Genomic DNA, 16,311 nt, shown 5'->3' on the forward strand with positions numbered 1-16,311 from the left:
CTTTGCATTTATAGAACCTAGCATAGCACCTGGAATATCCTAGATGTCTAATAAATGCTTATTGATTAAGCATTTGATAGTAGGAAAAGTTCTGGCTCCCAAGGCCGGAGATCTGAGCTTGAATGCTGTCTCTGACCCTTCCCAGCTATACTCCCCCATTTTCTCACCCATAACAAGGGAATAAGTACAATTATCAGTAGGCAGTTCTATGGTGAACAATGACCTGGAAAGAACAGAGCTCTTCAGGTCCAACTCCCTCTTTTTACGGAAAACTGAGCCCAGAAAGCTTGTGACTTGCTTAAGATCACACAGAAGTAAATAGCACACATGGAATTCAAATCTTCTAATTCCAAATCTTATACCACATAAGACTGTTGGAAAGAAAATAATTTGCAGACACTAGCATAATCTGAAAAAAAAATGAGCTTTTAACAATGGTCCCAAAGTCAAGTCAAGTCCACAAGCATTTATTAAGCAATTATTAAAGGCCAGGAACTCTGCTACATACTGAGGATACAAAAAGGCCTCCCAAAAATGTCCTTCCTCTCTCCTCAAGAGGATCACATTCTATTGGGAGAGAAAACAAATAAATAACTAAGTCCATACAAGATATAGAGAGAGTAGATGGAGAGTGATCTGAGCAAAAAAAAAAAAAAGACACTAAGGGCAGTTGGGATAGGAAGTAGTCTGCCAAATATCCATCCACTGTCCGGCCACATGGAAGGGAATATTCCCCAGTCCTTTCTAAAAGTAGCTGAGGCACTCTGTCTCACTCTGTCCCAGGTGGGAGGAACACACAAAAAGCAGAGCCCAGCAGTGGTACTGAAGGAAGCCGGCTGACCACGAGTTAGAGTTGGCAGGTGATTATAGGACATATCATCTCTCTCAGTTCTCCTTAGAAAAAGAGCAACCTTGAAACGTCAGCTTTCTCCTTTCCCAGGGAGGCTGGTGTCAGCTGCTGGAACTTTCAGCGTCAGTTGTCATCATGAATGGCATCTGGCAGGAGCAAGAAGCTTGGGGATCCCTGATATGTAGCTCTTATTTCTTCGAGAGGGATGGGCCCTTTTTGAGCCCCTTTTTGTTTTTTTTTCCTCCAAATATGATGGCCACATACATTTCCCAAACTTGGCAATTATAACAATTTTATCCCAATGCCTTATTAAGTTTAGCCACATAATTGCATAATTAAATGCAGATCTGTTTTTTCTCTCCACATCTGTCACTCATGTAGCAGTGGAATATGACAATTCCAAAAGTCTGCTTTCTTAAGTAAAAGTCTAGCAGATTTCAGAGGAAAACAACTACCAACCCAATGAATGTCCACCAATGGAAACCCAGATGATGGCTGCAGATGGATGATCCGCTTCTTCCGGCTGAGATGTAGTTGGACATTTTTCGTAGACTCTTGGAGCTTGAAAGTGTCTTAGAAACCATCTAGTTCAATCTTTTCACTTCTAGAAGAGGAAACTGAGAGATTAAATAACATGGTTAATGTCCTGCAAGTGCTTAGCTAGTGGTCCAATAGAAACTAGAATTGAATTCTAGAGTCCAGTCAAGTGTGATTTCCAATATATTCATATGAAGATATTGATGGTATGAGACCCATGTGCAAATGTCTGAAGGTTTCTAATATGAAAGAGAAATTAGACTTGTTCTGCCCTGACATTACCATAGAGATGGGTAGAGGTCACAGAGACAAAGATTTTTCCTTAATATAAAGAAAAACTTCCTGACGGAGAAAGCTATCCAAAAGGCTAATGCAGAAATTAGTAGATTTCCCTGCACTGTAGGTCTATAGACAAAAGCATGCTTTGTGTGGGGCAAATGTTTTCTTGCTCAGGCTCAGGCTGAGCTAGATGACTTCTAAGGTTCCAATTCTGAGATTCTATGGACAAAATTGACTCTCTTAAGGTGGTCTACTGACATAAACGGAAATGGTTTTGCCATGCTCAAACTGGTCTCAGTAACAAATTCTTTCACTTAAATATCAGAAACAGCATTTACTAAATCCCTAACTCATCTCAAGGATAAGTATCACGTATGAGTGCTATAATAGCTATGAAGCAGCATGTGTTATGGCCTCCATCTTCAAAGAGCTTGCAATCACAATCTTGTTGGGAAGATGATGTGTTCACACATAGAACAACCCAAGAACAATATAAAACAGTCAGCAGTGGAGTGCTAAAATAAACATTTATATGTATACATATATATGTATATATATATATATATGTATGTATATATATCATATTCCATATTCCATGTATGGTATGAATAGTCAGGCAGATATAATAAATAATAATTAATAATAATAACAATAACTAACATTTATATAGCATGAAGATTGAAAAAAAACCTCTACATGTATTATCTCATTTGACTCTTACAACAAACCTCTGCTGTAGGTAGTATCCCTATCCTTATTTTATAGGAGGAAAACTGAAGCTAGTAGATGCTTGGTAACTTGCCCAATATCACACAGCTATGTCTTACGGAGGATTTAAATTCAGATCTTCCTACTCCAAGTCTAATATGAGTCATTTCTCCAAATCATCTGCAGCTCTTCAAATGTCATCTGATAGTGTCAAGAAGCTTCCAGTCCCTTCCCAACTGGAACCCCATTTTCCTCAATAATCCAAATAACATGCAAGCCAATAAAAACTGAATAAGTGCCACAACGTTCAAGGCACTGTGCTAGGAATGGAGATCTAATGACAAATAATCTCTCCTGAAATTTAACAAATGTTTAGTTAATGCCTACTATGTGAATGGTGCTGAAGTATGCCCTGGGGAAACAAATATACATCACAGTTATTTACTCACATATCATAATTTCTCTCTTCTACTAAGGAGTTATACGAATGGATTGATGGGAAAACAGAAACTGACATTTTTCTGTGAATTCACAGAAAGAAATAAAGAACAAGAATAACAAGAAGAAGAATGAGGAAGAAGAAGACAGATGAGAGAGAGACAGAGACAGAGAGACAGAAAAGTCCTCTATAATATTGACCATGTGCCCTCTCTTTTCTGTGCCTTGGTTTCCTTATCTAAAAAACTTGATGGTTAGTATAAAGTTTCCCTCCTGGAACAATTTAAACTAAACCTACTAATGTAAATTGAATTGAACTTGAGGCAAGCACTATATTCTATTGCAACATAGATTTATAAGTAGAAGAAATGCACTTACTATGTGCTAGGTACTAAATTAAGTATTTTATAAATATTATCTCATTTGAAGGGACCTTAAAGGTCATCTAGGCCAATCCCCTCTCATTGAACAGATAAGGAAACTGAGGCTCAGAAAGTTGAAGTGACTTGTCCAGAGTTAAACAGTTAGTGGCAAAGTCATGAGTGGAACTTGCTACTTGATTTCCAGCCCAGTATTCTTTCCATTATGCAATACTGCCTCTATATAGCAAGTTATAATACCAGGCATGCAGGTACTCGATCAATATTTTTGGTTTCTTAAGTCCCTAGAGCTCTGGAGATGGCTCCGAGATCACGAAGGACCTCCCCTAAGCCAAGGAAATAACAGAATCGAGATTTGGAAGTTGCCTCAGTGGCTGTCTTGGTTTTTGAACAAAATCCACTGTGACATACTTGACAAGTGACATCCAGCATTTGCTTAGAGATCTTCAGAAAGGGGGTTTCCTGTAAAATCCCCTTGATTAGAGAAAGGTAGGTGATATAGTGAATAGAAGAGTGTTGAACCTGGAGGCAGAAAGACCTGAGTCCAAATCCTACCGCATAAACTGAGCTAGTCCCAATCCATCTGTCTCAGTTTCTTCATCTGTAATATAGGGTTAATCTTCCCATTGTGAGGATGAAATAAGGTAACATGTTTGGCAAATCTTAAAAGGCAATATAAATACCAGCTAGCATTATAATGATGAGAATCAGATCCCAAAGAGGAAAAGAGAACCCTTTCTCCAAAATTATCTTCCCCGTAAAGAGAATCCCCCTGATAAAAGAGGGGAGCTATCAATCCTCCCCATTGGCTTACCAAATTAATTCAGTCTATCTCTTGGCTGTACAGTTCCCCTGTATCATGCTAGCTAATTTCATGGCTTCTAATGGAGGTGAAAAGATGTGCTTAAGTAAATTCCAAGGCCATTTGAAGTGCCCAAATTTGAAATTTACTCAAAGATCATAAACTTTAAAGAGGCTTTGCCTCCAATGTTGTGCCTTCCTGAAAGTGTACCAAGTTTCAGAATAAGCCTGACAATATCTCAGAGTAGGAGTCCTAGACACAGACAACAAAAACCTAGAAACCCAAATCAAGAAAGCATTTGTTCAAAGCTTATCAAGAAGTTTCAAAATGGAAGGAACTCTATTTCTCATCCCATTCAACACCTTCAGACCTTAGCTTCCTATATATCACTTACAGCATCACAGGAATGGAGAGAGTGTAGAGATGGGCCAATAGCATATGATACAGATTTGTATACACCTTTGTTTGGCACTTGATTCGTTACTGGATAATTCTCTGTTATGTGGATATAGGATTTGTTATCCTAGGAAATGGTGATCTCTTTCAGGGAAGGATTTGCTCTGATATGTTGAAAGTGTAAAGGGGTCAAATGCTTAAATCACAACCACAGTTAAGTCACCTAAATATCACCTAAAATAAATTATGAAATAATATCTTGGTATTTTTAACCAAAGTGCCTTAACCAACCCAAGTGAATCAAATCGGTAGAAAATCTTCCATATATATATATATATATATATATATATAAACCTCTGATGAGCTATTGTATGAACTAGAATTACATTGCACAAGATGACCATTAGAATTGACTTGATGAAACTTAGGAGTCATCTATAAAATTAAGGTTGTTCAAGTTACTCAAGATACTGGAGTAAGAATGGCATTCCAGTAAAATGACTTGAAGGAAAGTTTTACTTTGACATGTATGAAGTAGGTCTCCTTCACCATTCCCCTTGACCCATTTTGAAATATCTGATAATTTTGGCTTTTTTCATCATCAACATCATCATCATTATTCCAGCATCATCCCATAAGACAATCACAATTACATACCATATGGGAAATCATGTTGATGGCTCTACAAGGAGTCCAGGAAAGAGTCTCCATCTTTAGGACTTTACCAAAGGAGCTGCAAAGGAGTTGTGAGTTTCTCCTTTTTCCATATGTGGTTTCTCAGTTTAAGCTCACTTTCCCTTGGAATCTACATGTAATAGTGGAAGAAGATATTATAGAATTGGGATGGAGAGCAGTATGTTTTATACCAATTATACCACCTTAGTAAATATCTCTCTTAAAAAAATATGATCTGGGGAGCCAAGATGGTGGAGAGCAGACACAACTTTCTGTAACCTCCTCTAACCTTCTCTCAAACCAACAACAGATTAAGCCTCTAAATTGGTTCTAAAGTCAAAAAATTCACAAATATTTAGAATACAACACACACAACACATTACCATAAGAAGATACCTTGGAAGAACTTCAGAACAGGTCTTTTTCAATCAGGCAGGGGGAGAGTCACCAACACAGGGAGATAGGGGCAAGGAAATGGAGCAGCAAGTCAGAGGGTTGCATTTCCAAGCATCTGGGAATCTTCTGTGAGCTTCTTATGCTCTCTGTCCTGGTTGCAAACAAGTAATTTGGTAGATTTGCTAGTAAAGGCAAATTATAAACCACTGAGCCCTGGAAGAACACAGGACCTAGCCTATACCAGCACTGGAAATCAATCAGCAGAACTTCCCCAGGGCAAATTAAAACAGCTGTCCCCCCTTTGTATTAAACAAACTTCAAGCCTTTAAAAAATGAATAAAAAATAAAAAAGATGCTCACCATAAACAGCTTTTATGGAGAGAGAACAGACCTCAAATCCTGAGATTCCTAAAGGCAAAGCAACTCCAAAAAAAGCTCTAAAGAGAAACATAAGGCTTTCTTCAAAGGTTGCATAAAGGATCTTAAAAGAGAGTTAGAAAAAAATGGGGAAATGAATGAGATCATTGCAAGAAAGAATGAAAAAATGAAAAAAAAATGCAATGAACAAAAAAAATTTAATTGGCTAATTGCAAAAGGAGCTAAAAAAGGTAACTGAAGAAAATAATACACTAAAAATTAGAATTGGACAAATGGAAGTGAATGACTCAATAAGACTTCAAGACTAAGTCAAAAACAAAAAAAAATGAAAAAAATAGAAGAAAATATGAAATATCTCCTAAGAAAAACAACTGACCTGGAAAATAAATATAGGAGAGACAATCTAAGGATTATTGGGCTTCTTGAAAGCCATGATGAAAAAAAGAATCTAGACAATATCTTACAGGAAATCATAAAAGGAAACTGCCCTGATATTTTAGAATCAGAAGGTAAAATAGCCATAGAACAAATCCCCTGATCATCTCCTGAAAAGGACCTCAAAATTAAAACTCCAAGGAATATCATGGCTAAATTTCAGAACTATCTCACCAAGGAAAACATATTGCAAGCAGACAAAAAGATATAATTTAACTACAGAGAAGCCACAATCAGGATTACCCAGGACCTAGCAGCTTCCACTTTAAAGGATTGAAAGGCCTGGAATATGATATTCCAAAAGGCAAGGGAACTAGGATTACAGCCAAGAATAAGCTATCCAGCTAAAATGAGCATTATCTTTCATGGAAGTAGATAGACATTCAATGATACAGGTGAATCTCACCTATTTCTAATGAAAAGTACAGAACTGAATAAAAAATTTGACCTCTAAACACAGAACTCAAGAGAAGCATAAAAAGGTAAAAAAAAAAAAAAAGAAAGAACTCTTGAGAACTATATTTCTGTTATGGGTATACTTAGAAAATATGGCTATAATCTGATTTTATTATGATAATATGAAAAAAGAAACTAAAAGTAGAAAGGGGATCATACTAAAAGAAGGAGGAAAAGGAGGTAAAATAAGTGAAATTACATCTCACAAAGAGGCAAAGAAAACCTATTATAATTGAGAGAAAGAAGGAAGGGGGGTGAGCATTATGTGACTCTTACTCTCATCAGATTTGACTCTGAGACAATATCAGATATATTTGGTATCATAAAGAAACTTGTTTTACCTTATAGGAAAATAGGGAAAGGGGGAAATGAAAGGGAAAAACTAATAGAAGGGAAAACAGAAGAATTAGGGGAAAAGTATAAAAGGGGGGGGAAGGCTCTAAAGGGGATGACTGTTTGAGGGAGTTGGTCACCAAAAAATATGATCTTGCTGTCTTAATGATGGGAATCATGGTGATAAGTATACTGATAGGGGCTTATGAGATATAGAAATAGAAAAGATGACCCTCCAATCCTCGGTCTAGAAGGACTTGAGGAGACAGAGTAGTCATATTCTGGGGACCTGACTCATCGGAGTTGAGACAGTCACCTTAGAGCAAGTGCTACAAAGATTTTTCATCAGGAATAATGATATAATCAAAGTTATGGTTTTTGTCATTGGTTCAGATACTGAAATATAGAAGGAAGAAATGCTAAAAACAGTAAGACTAGTGAAGAGGTTATTGCTCAAGTGTTTTCTCATATGCATTCCTTTATGTAGCTTTATGTCTCCTGAGAAAGCACTTTGAAAAATATGCAAATGTAGAAGATTATGATCAGGGGAGAGAATGATGTTTATAAACTGCCTTCAAGGTCAATACACTAAAGAGGTTCTATGCTAGAGGAGAATGGAAAGTCTATACCAAGCCTTCACTTGACAACCTCATTTGATCCCAGATGTCAAAGCTGAGGACTGCTACAGAGGCAATGTCCAAGCAGGTTAACATTTGGCAAGACACCTTCAAGAATAAAATGTGGGGAGATAGCATCCAACCCCAGAAAAACCAGAATGCTTGAGGCTAAAAAAAAAATAAGAATAAACAGTCTAGAAAATCTCTAGGGTTTACTGGCTAGATTTCTCTCTTGGACTGGGCCTTAAACCAAAACTAATATGATTCTAATTGGCCACTAATAAGTCCTAGGCCAAGCACCATTTAGTAATTGTTTGTATCCTGATAAACTTAGATTGAATGTAAATAGCAATCATTTCTGCTTTGGCCAGAAACCTTGAATCTTTGCCTCCCAGATTCATTCATTCATTCATTTAGATTTTTTTTGGACTAAAAAAGGAGGTTCTTTGCCTCAATTGCCATCTAGCCTTAATCATTGACTGCAGCCTCGGTCAAACTGAGATCTGTTAAAGACCTTTGCTTAAAAAGGCCAAGGTCTCGCAGTGCATCCAGCGCCATCTCTAGTCATCTCAATCTATACCTGGCTACTGAATCCAGATGGCTTCAAAGGGGAAAGTGAAGTATGTCACTTAAATCTAAGTCATTAGCATGTCATGGCGTCACTTCCCTGATGTCATGGTTCTCTTTGAGAATTATGGACAAACAACCTCTGTGAATAAAGCTGGCCTGGAACTGGTCAGTTGGAAGACTCCTTTCTTCCTTCATTCTTTCCTTCTTTCCTTTCTTCCTTCTTTCTTTCCCCCTTCCTTCCACTCTTTTTTCCCCTCCCTCCCTCTCTCCCCCCAAAAAGTTTTTTCTCTTTTTCTGAACCCTCTCCCCAATATATCTTGGGGTTTGCTGGTTAGATTTCTTTCTTGAATACCAGCCCTAAAACCAAAGCCCTATATACCAGCTTCTATGTCACAGTCATTATCAGGATGCCGGGATAGGAAAGAGGTAATCCAAATTCTATCTTTCAGAGAAGATACATCAATGCAACTTGAGGAGTGTCCCAAGTTCTCTCTCCTTTAACTGATACAGTTCCTTACTTTCTACCAATGGCTCAGGACTAAATGGGGCACTTAAGAGTTTTCTGTGTCTTATCAAAGCATCAAGATGAAACATGACAAAAGTGGTCAAAGCCTCAAGTTCTAGGTCACCATCACAGGAGTTCCTCCAAGTTTACAAGAGTAAACTTCCTTAAAATATTCCTTAAAGTGATCTCTACATCCTAATTTGAGGTCCACTCCACTTTTTCTCATTAATTAATGACTTCAGCAACTTTGTTGTATTCAACCTATTTGGCCTTAACCCAAATCTTATGACCCCAGGGAAGCGGAAACATTTTCCTTTCATATGTCTCCCCAAATATGTTGTACTAGAGAATTACAAATGTTTCACATCACATAATTCTTAAACAATTCTACCAAAATTCATAGTTGTTAGACCTATAGACATTTTACAAAGCATTATCAGAGATGAATAACAACTCAGTACTTAAAAGAAGCCTGCCCCAATCAAGCAATTGAAAAACAACTAACAAAATGAACAGGAAAACAAGAAAAGAAACATGTAGGCTTCCTCTTTCAAAGAAAAACTCTAATCCCAAGTGATCTCCCTAGAAGGAGTACCACTCTCTCCTCACAGATATTAAGAAACTGGGGTCAATTATAAGTTATCTACACTTAAGTAGAAAACCAAACTGTCCTGGGTGAAAACTTTTATGATTTCCTTCAGCATCTACAATGACCCAACTGGAAGTCTAGATGAAATATATCTATATGTCCCCTCAACACAAAGGTCCCAACACAATTTTTCCAGAAATCCCTAAAATCCATAGGACAATAACACATCTAAACAAAAAATTTCCTCTGGGTACCTGCATCCAAATGAACACCTAGAATTTTCCCAGTGGTTTCTGACACTGCATAAGCCAATCCACATGAAGTTCCTAACTCACCTGATGATAGGCATGGCAGGTTTAGTTAAAGGAAATAAGGACTGGAACTATGACCTTTCTGAACTATGAGAATTCCTAGAATCTTCCTCTACCAATAAATACAAATCAACAGCTTCTCCCAAAGGGCTGGGACACTCCATCCCTTCCTAATTGTGTCCCTCTGCTTTTAATTATAATCTCACTACAGATAAATGCCAGATCTATCTATCCAGTCCTTTTCTCTCTCCTGGGCTCCACAACTCCATCACCAACTACCATTGAACATTTGCATGTCCCAGAGACCTCTCAAACACATATTCAAAAAAATATTCCTTAGACACCCCAAACCCAAAACTTCCAAACTTCCCTATTGTTGTTAAGATCACACCATCATTCTAGTCACTCAAATTCACAAAATCTTCAATTCCTTGCTCTCATTTCCTGCCCTGATAGGTTCAATAAGTTGCCAAAGTTCGTCATGTCTATAACATCTTTCACATTTTCATTCTTTTCCACCTTACATAGCCATAACTCTAGTCCAAGAGGTTATTGTCTCTCTCCTAGACTATTGCAATAGCCTCCTATTTATTCTCCCTGACTCATCTCACTTCGCACTAACCAATCAATCCTCCACATAACTAGCAAAGTGATTTTGCACTTGTGGGTCATCTATCTATCCCCTAATCAAAATAGAAGGAAGAAAGGAAACAGTCGTTTATAAGGCATCTGCTATGTGCCAGGCACTTTGTTTTAGAAGTATTATGTTATTTGATCCTAATAATAATCCTGAGAGGCAGGTGTCATTATTATCTCCATTTTAAGTTTTTGAATTCCAATCTTCCTAACTCCAAGTCCAAAGCTCTGTCCACTATACATTCTACTGCCTCAAGGAGTCCCAATTCGAGAGGGATTCTTGTCCAAAGGAATGAAATATAAATTTTTCTGTTTGACCTCTAACATTCTTTATTACCCCTCTTCCAACCTCCCAAGCTTCTTAAACTTTACCTCCTTCTTCTTCAAAGAAATTCCCCATCTCTCTTATGTGGAATGAATTTTGTCCTTTCCTCTGCCCCTTAGAATTCCTCATTCCCTCCAATACTCAAGTGTCACCTACTTCATGAAGACTTTCCTCACTGCTACAGCTACAAACATTCCCCCTCCCCAAATTACCTTACATTTTATATATATATATATATATATATATATATATATGTAAAAAACAGGATATATGGAATAGAATAGAAAATACATCTAAAAAGAGGTATAAATATATATGTGTGTGTGTATGTGTGTGTATATATGTATATTATATCATTTTTCATTTATTCTAGTTTCTTTTTTGTTTATATATATATTCACTTGTGTGTGTGCATATATTGCATAGGCTCATATAGGCATATAATATTTCTCCCATTCTAATGTAAGCTCAGTGAGGGCAGAGATTATTTCCTTGTTGTCTAGCATCCCCAACAATTCCTGGTACATAATGGATGGTTGATAACTAGTGAATTGACTCAAATGGATTGAAATGATTTGGACAAGCACTTTAAGGAACTAGCTCTAGTTAAATACATGTCTTCACTGAGCTTTGAAGGACAGATACAACTCAAAAGCCACTTTGAACATAAGGTATCCTGGGCTTCTAAAGGATGCTCTGGTAATTTCCCACAGACAAGTGCAAAATATGTCATCTCTGACAGAACAGATGCTTCCAGGGAAGGCATTGAGCAGGCTTCAGCTACTAGAGAAAATGTCAAGAGAAGAACTATTCTCTAAGAAACATCCAAAGCAAACATCTGCCCTTTGGCATCCTGGGGGAAAGGCTTCCAGCCTCCGGCCACATGCAGTCCTGGGTATTTGGAATGGGGAGCATTCAGATTCTCATTTTGATGCTTCAGCAACAATGTCCCTCCTGTGTCAACATGGTGCCCTGAGCCCTCTATGGAAAAAAAAAAACAACTGCTATTTGGACTGCTTGAGAGGAAGAAAAAAATTCTTTGACATTTTCAAGGTTCATCAGGACATTGGATTTTACATTGAAATTTCCATCCCTTCTCTTCTGCTCTCCTGTACCCAAACAAGGCTCCCAGGCAACAATCAGAAAAAGATTCACTGTAGCCATTTCCATATCTAGGGATCAAGGAAGAGGGGATGGGGCACACACAAATGGGCACTCAGCTGAGGGGATGGATTTTCTTAGCCCCAGCTAAAATATTATCTTCATATTCCCAGCATTTGACATAGGACCTTGCACCAGAGTAGGTGCTTTATCAGTATTTTTCATACATATGCAAGATCCCCATGCAGTGGCCAACCTTGAATAAGCACTGATTTTGGCTTCCAAGGACCATCATTCTGATCTGTAAAGCTTCCTGTCATTAGTTTTCAGCTTCTTGATCTGTAAACTAGAGACCTCTAAGTTCTCAATGTGTGATCCTGAGTTCAGAATTTATACCGGAGCTGAGCTCATTTTGAATTTTCCCATTATACCACAAGCCTGTGTATAATTTTTCCTTGTGCCTCTTCATAGCACCCCAGGCTCATGTTCACAAAATATTCAGAGCCATTGGCTCACTGGATTGTGAACAAGAAGGCAAAAGTTATTATTGTAATAGTGATACTGGAGAGGTGGAGATTTCTGTGTTGTTGTTGCTGCTGACTCTTCTTCCTGACTTCAAATTCAGCCTCAGATATGAGCTGAGTGGCCCTGGACAACTCATTTGCCTCTCTTTGCCTCGGTTTCTCCATATGTCAAATAAGCTGCAGAAAGAAATGGTAAAGTACTCCAGTATTTTGACCAAGAAAACTCCAAATGGGGTTCACAAAGAGTCAGACGTGACTGGAAAAAAACAAATGAACAACTGAATTTCCTTCTATTGGTTAGAAGGTAGTCACAGTAGAAGAAGAGAAAGAGAGCTGAATTTAGAATCTAAGGACCTGACTCTACTCTTTTACTATCTATGTGACCTTGGAAAAATCACTTTACCACTGAATTATCTGTTCCTCAACTATAAAATGAGGGAGTTAGACAAGGTGACCATGAAGATTTATTCCAAGTTGATTCTTGTAATGGGCAGAGGGGTTGAGTTATGTTCCCAACAAGCTCTTGAATTGTTGGGAATGTCCCTGAGAAGGATGTTCAATCTCTATCAATAATCTTTACTATTTTAGAGTTACAAGGAATCTAAGAGATCATCCATCCAAAATGTCATAGAAAGAGCAATAGAGCAGGAGTCAAAGGATCTGGCTTCCAATCCTGACTTTGTTTCCTAAATAGGATCATAAATTCAAACCACAAAGGACTTCAGAGGGCATCTAGTCTGACTTTCTCAATTTACAGTTTAAAAAAGAAGAGTTCAAAGAGATTGAGTAAAGTGACTTATCCAAATTACACAGGTAACAAGTAACAGAGCTAAAATATAGTCAAAAAACAATGGCAAGAGGAGCTGGATTCCAGTCCTATTTCAGGGGCTTCCTGGTTTTATAATCTTGGGCAAATCATTTGGCCTCCCTAGACTTAATTTTCCTCATTTATAAAATAAAGGGTTGAACTGTGATTTCTGGGTTCCCTTCCACCTCTAGAGCTATGATCTTACATCTCCAAATTCAATACTTTTCCCACAGTTCTATCTATGTTCTTTTCCAGGCAGAGAAAAGAAGATAGGGGATACTAAGAAGTTGTGCATTTGGCCTCTCCCTTCCTGATTACAATCCAGTCAGTCAGCAAACATTTGTTAAACACTTATTATGCACCAAATACTGTACTAAGCAGCAAGTATACAAAACAAACAAACAAAAGATTATATAGGAGCTAGTCTAATGTAAATGGTATGTATAAATGAGCTAAAAGTCAGGGTAAATTGGGAAAAAATCAGCAGAGGGAAGACCTTAACATTGAGGGGGATTGCGAAAAGCAAAGGTTATAAAAGGTGGGTTTTAGCAGGGAAGATAAATTTTAACTGGGACTTGAAGGAAGCCAAGAGGGAGAGATGAGGAGGTAATTCTAATCATAGGGGGAAAAAATGAAAATGTATAGAGTTGGGAAATGGAGCATCTAGTTCTAAGGGTAAGGAGGCCAGCATCACTACACCACAGAGCACATGATGAAAGGAAAGGTGTAAAATGATTGGAAAGGTAGGAGGGAAGCATAATCCCAGAGGGTTTTATAGTGCATCTTGAAGATGAGAACCACTAGAGCTTACTAAATAGGAGACAGTCGCACATAACTGTTCTTTCGGCAAATTTATTTGACAGCCGAGTTAAAAATAGATTTGAGTAGGAAGAGATTTGAGGCAGGGAGACCCCATTTAGCAGGCATTAGATGATGAGGGTCTGGCCTAGGATATTAGAAGTATCAGAAGAGGAAAAGAGACATGCATGAAATTCTATGGAGGTAAAAATCTTGGTAACAGATTGGATATGGAGAAGAAGGAAAGGGAAAGGGGAAGAAAGAGAGGGAGAGGGAGAAAAAAGGGAGAGGGAGGGAAAAGAGAGAGAAAATGTGAAGAAGGGAGAGAATGAGGTAAAAAGAATCTGAGGATGAAACTTGGATTGTAAATCTGGGTCCATGGGAGGATGCTAGCATCCTCAGCAATAATCAAGAAATTAGGAAAGGTGGTTTAGGAAGGAAGATATTCTAGTTTGGGGCACATCAAACTTAAGATGTCTATGAGATATCCAATTATATATGCAAACCTGAAGGTTTAAGGTCCACTTAAATATATTTGAGAATCATCAGCAAACATTGATTTAGAAAGTGCCACAAGTAGAAAGAAGTAGAGCCCAAAGCTTCAGATCCAAATCCAGACACTTGGTACTATTTTAGGAATAAAAAGAGAAAACAAACTCTTTATGAATCTATGAAGCTCACAGCCAAAGAGATCATCTGACCTTTCTGAAGTTCACACCAGGAAATAAAGTAAAAGAAAGTCCCTCTTCACTCATCTTGCTTTACTCTTCTCCTTATTCCTCCATCACTCCTGACCAAGGGCACACATCCTTCAAAATGTTTTATAGGTCCCAATGTGGCTGCTCATCCAACTCCATCCTCCCCAATAGCATCTCTCGTTCCTCTAAATCTTTCCTTGCCATCAAGACCTACCTTGACCTAAAATCCCATCCACTCCCTGGGATGTTAACAAGATCTCATCTTACAAAATAAGCTGGCTGATTATGAAATCAGCATTTTGAGCTGAAAGGGATCTTAATCACTCCCTAAATCCAATCCCTTCATTTTACAGATGAGGAAATGAGGTCAGAGATATTAAGTGATTTGAACAAGACCACACAGCTAATGAGAAATCTTGTTCAAAAAAGTTATCCACATGAATCTCAGTTTTCTCATCTGTAAAATGAGATAGCTAGACCAGATGGTCTCTGTGGTCCCTCTGGGTCTAGATTGATGGTTCTTTAAAGAGTCAAGTCAGGCTCAAACCCAAATCCTAACTCCAAATTCAATCCTCCTCCCATACCATATTGTGTGTCTATTGCATAACCACTCCATCTTAACGGGGCTTTTTGATGACTTGGAGAATATGAAGAGCAGAGAGAATATCCTACAAATAGTACCCTGTAGGCTGCCTCTTATTCCATCCAGTAGTAATAATAGTTACTATTTATGTAGCATTTTTATTTGGCAAAGCATTTTTATATATCTTATCTCATTTTATCCTTACAACAACCCTGGGAGGTATTTTTATTTTATAGTTGAGGAAACTGAGACAGATAGAAAATAAATGACTCGTCCAATGTCACACAGCTAGTAAATTCTGAGGCAGGATTCAAACTTGGGTCTTGGCTCCAAGGTCACAACTCTATCCTCTACTACACCTAAATGGCCCCATTTTTGTATGTGGTTGGTATAAACCTGCTCAGTCTGACCCATATTGACTCTTTCTATACTCAGCATGCTCAGTATGCTTCTCCTCACAGTTGTATTAAGGCTCCTCTGGGGTCTCCAGAGATATCCTTTTGGGATAAGTACATTAGTCACAGAGAACAGCAGGCTGAACGCACTAAAATATTCATTATCGGGAGGAAAGATGATCTCCGACTCATTCCCAAATGAACATTTGATTCAATCTGAGTCTGATATTATCTCCACTCTTTCTGACAACTCCTCAGATACCCTGCCATCTGCAGAATACCTCTTCTTCTTCGAAACAAATTCCTTGCCTGGATAACACAGTAAGTAGAAATCGGGGAGGAGAAGCATATGCCACAGTAAACACCCATTACATCCGACATGTTCCTCTTGCTTTATTTTCCATGTCAGTCATTAGCTATTAGTGTTCTCACCCAAAATGATTTCCTCTGAAGGGATGCTGGATTCAAATTCGATTAAAAGGGAAAAAAAAGAAAAACACAAACGATCTTTTTCATTATCTGGAGGGCTATTAAGAAACTAAATGCTAGGTTTGGCTACAGAGATCCCCTCTGTCCTTTCTACTAGGCTGCTTCCTTGATTGGCATAAGATTTGATTTTTTTAAATTATGTTTCACTATCTCGTGTAGGCTGGAAGTTCAGAGCTCACTCACAAACTCTATTGCACTGTTAATAGGCAAAGAAGCTTTGATCCACTCTTTCTCCAACGTGAATAATCGGCTTGTTAGCTCTAGTTCCAGGGCCAGAAGGGAGGGAGCAGGGTTTATCA

This window comes from Sminthopsis crassicaudata, chromosome 2, assembly GCF_048593235.1.
Source record: "Sminthopsis crassicaudata isolate SCR6 chromosome 2, ASM4859323v1, whole genome shotgun sequence".
NCBI lineage: Eukaryota > Metazoa > Chordata > Mammalia > Dasyuromorphia > Dasyuridae > Sminthopsis > Sminthopsis crassicaudata.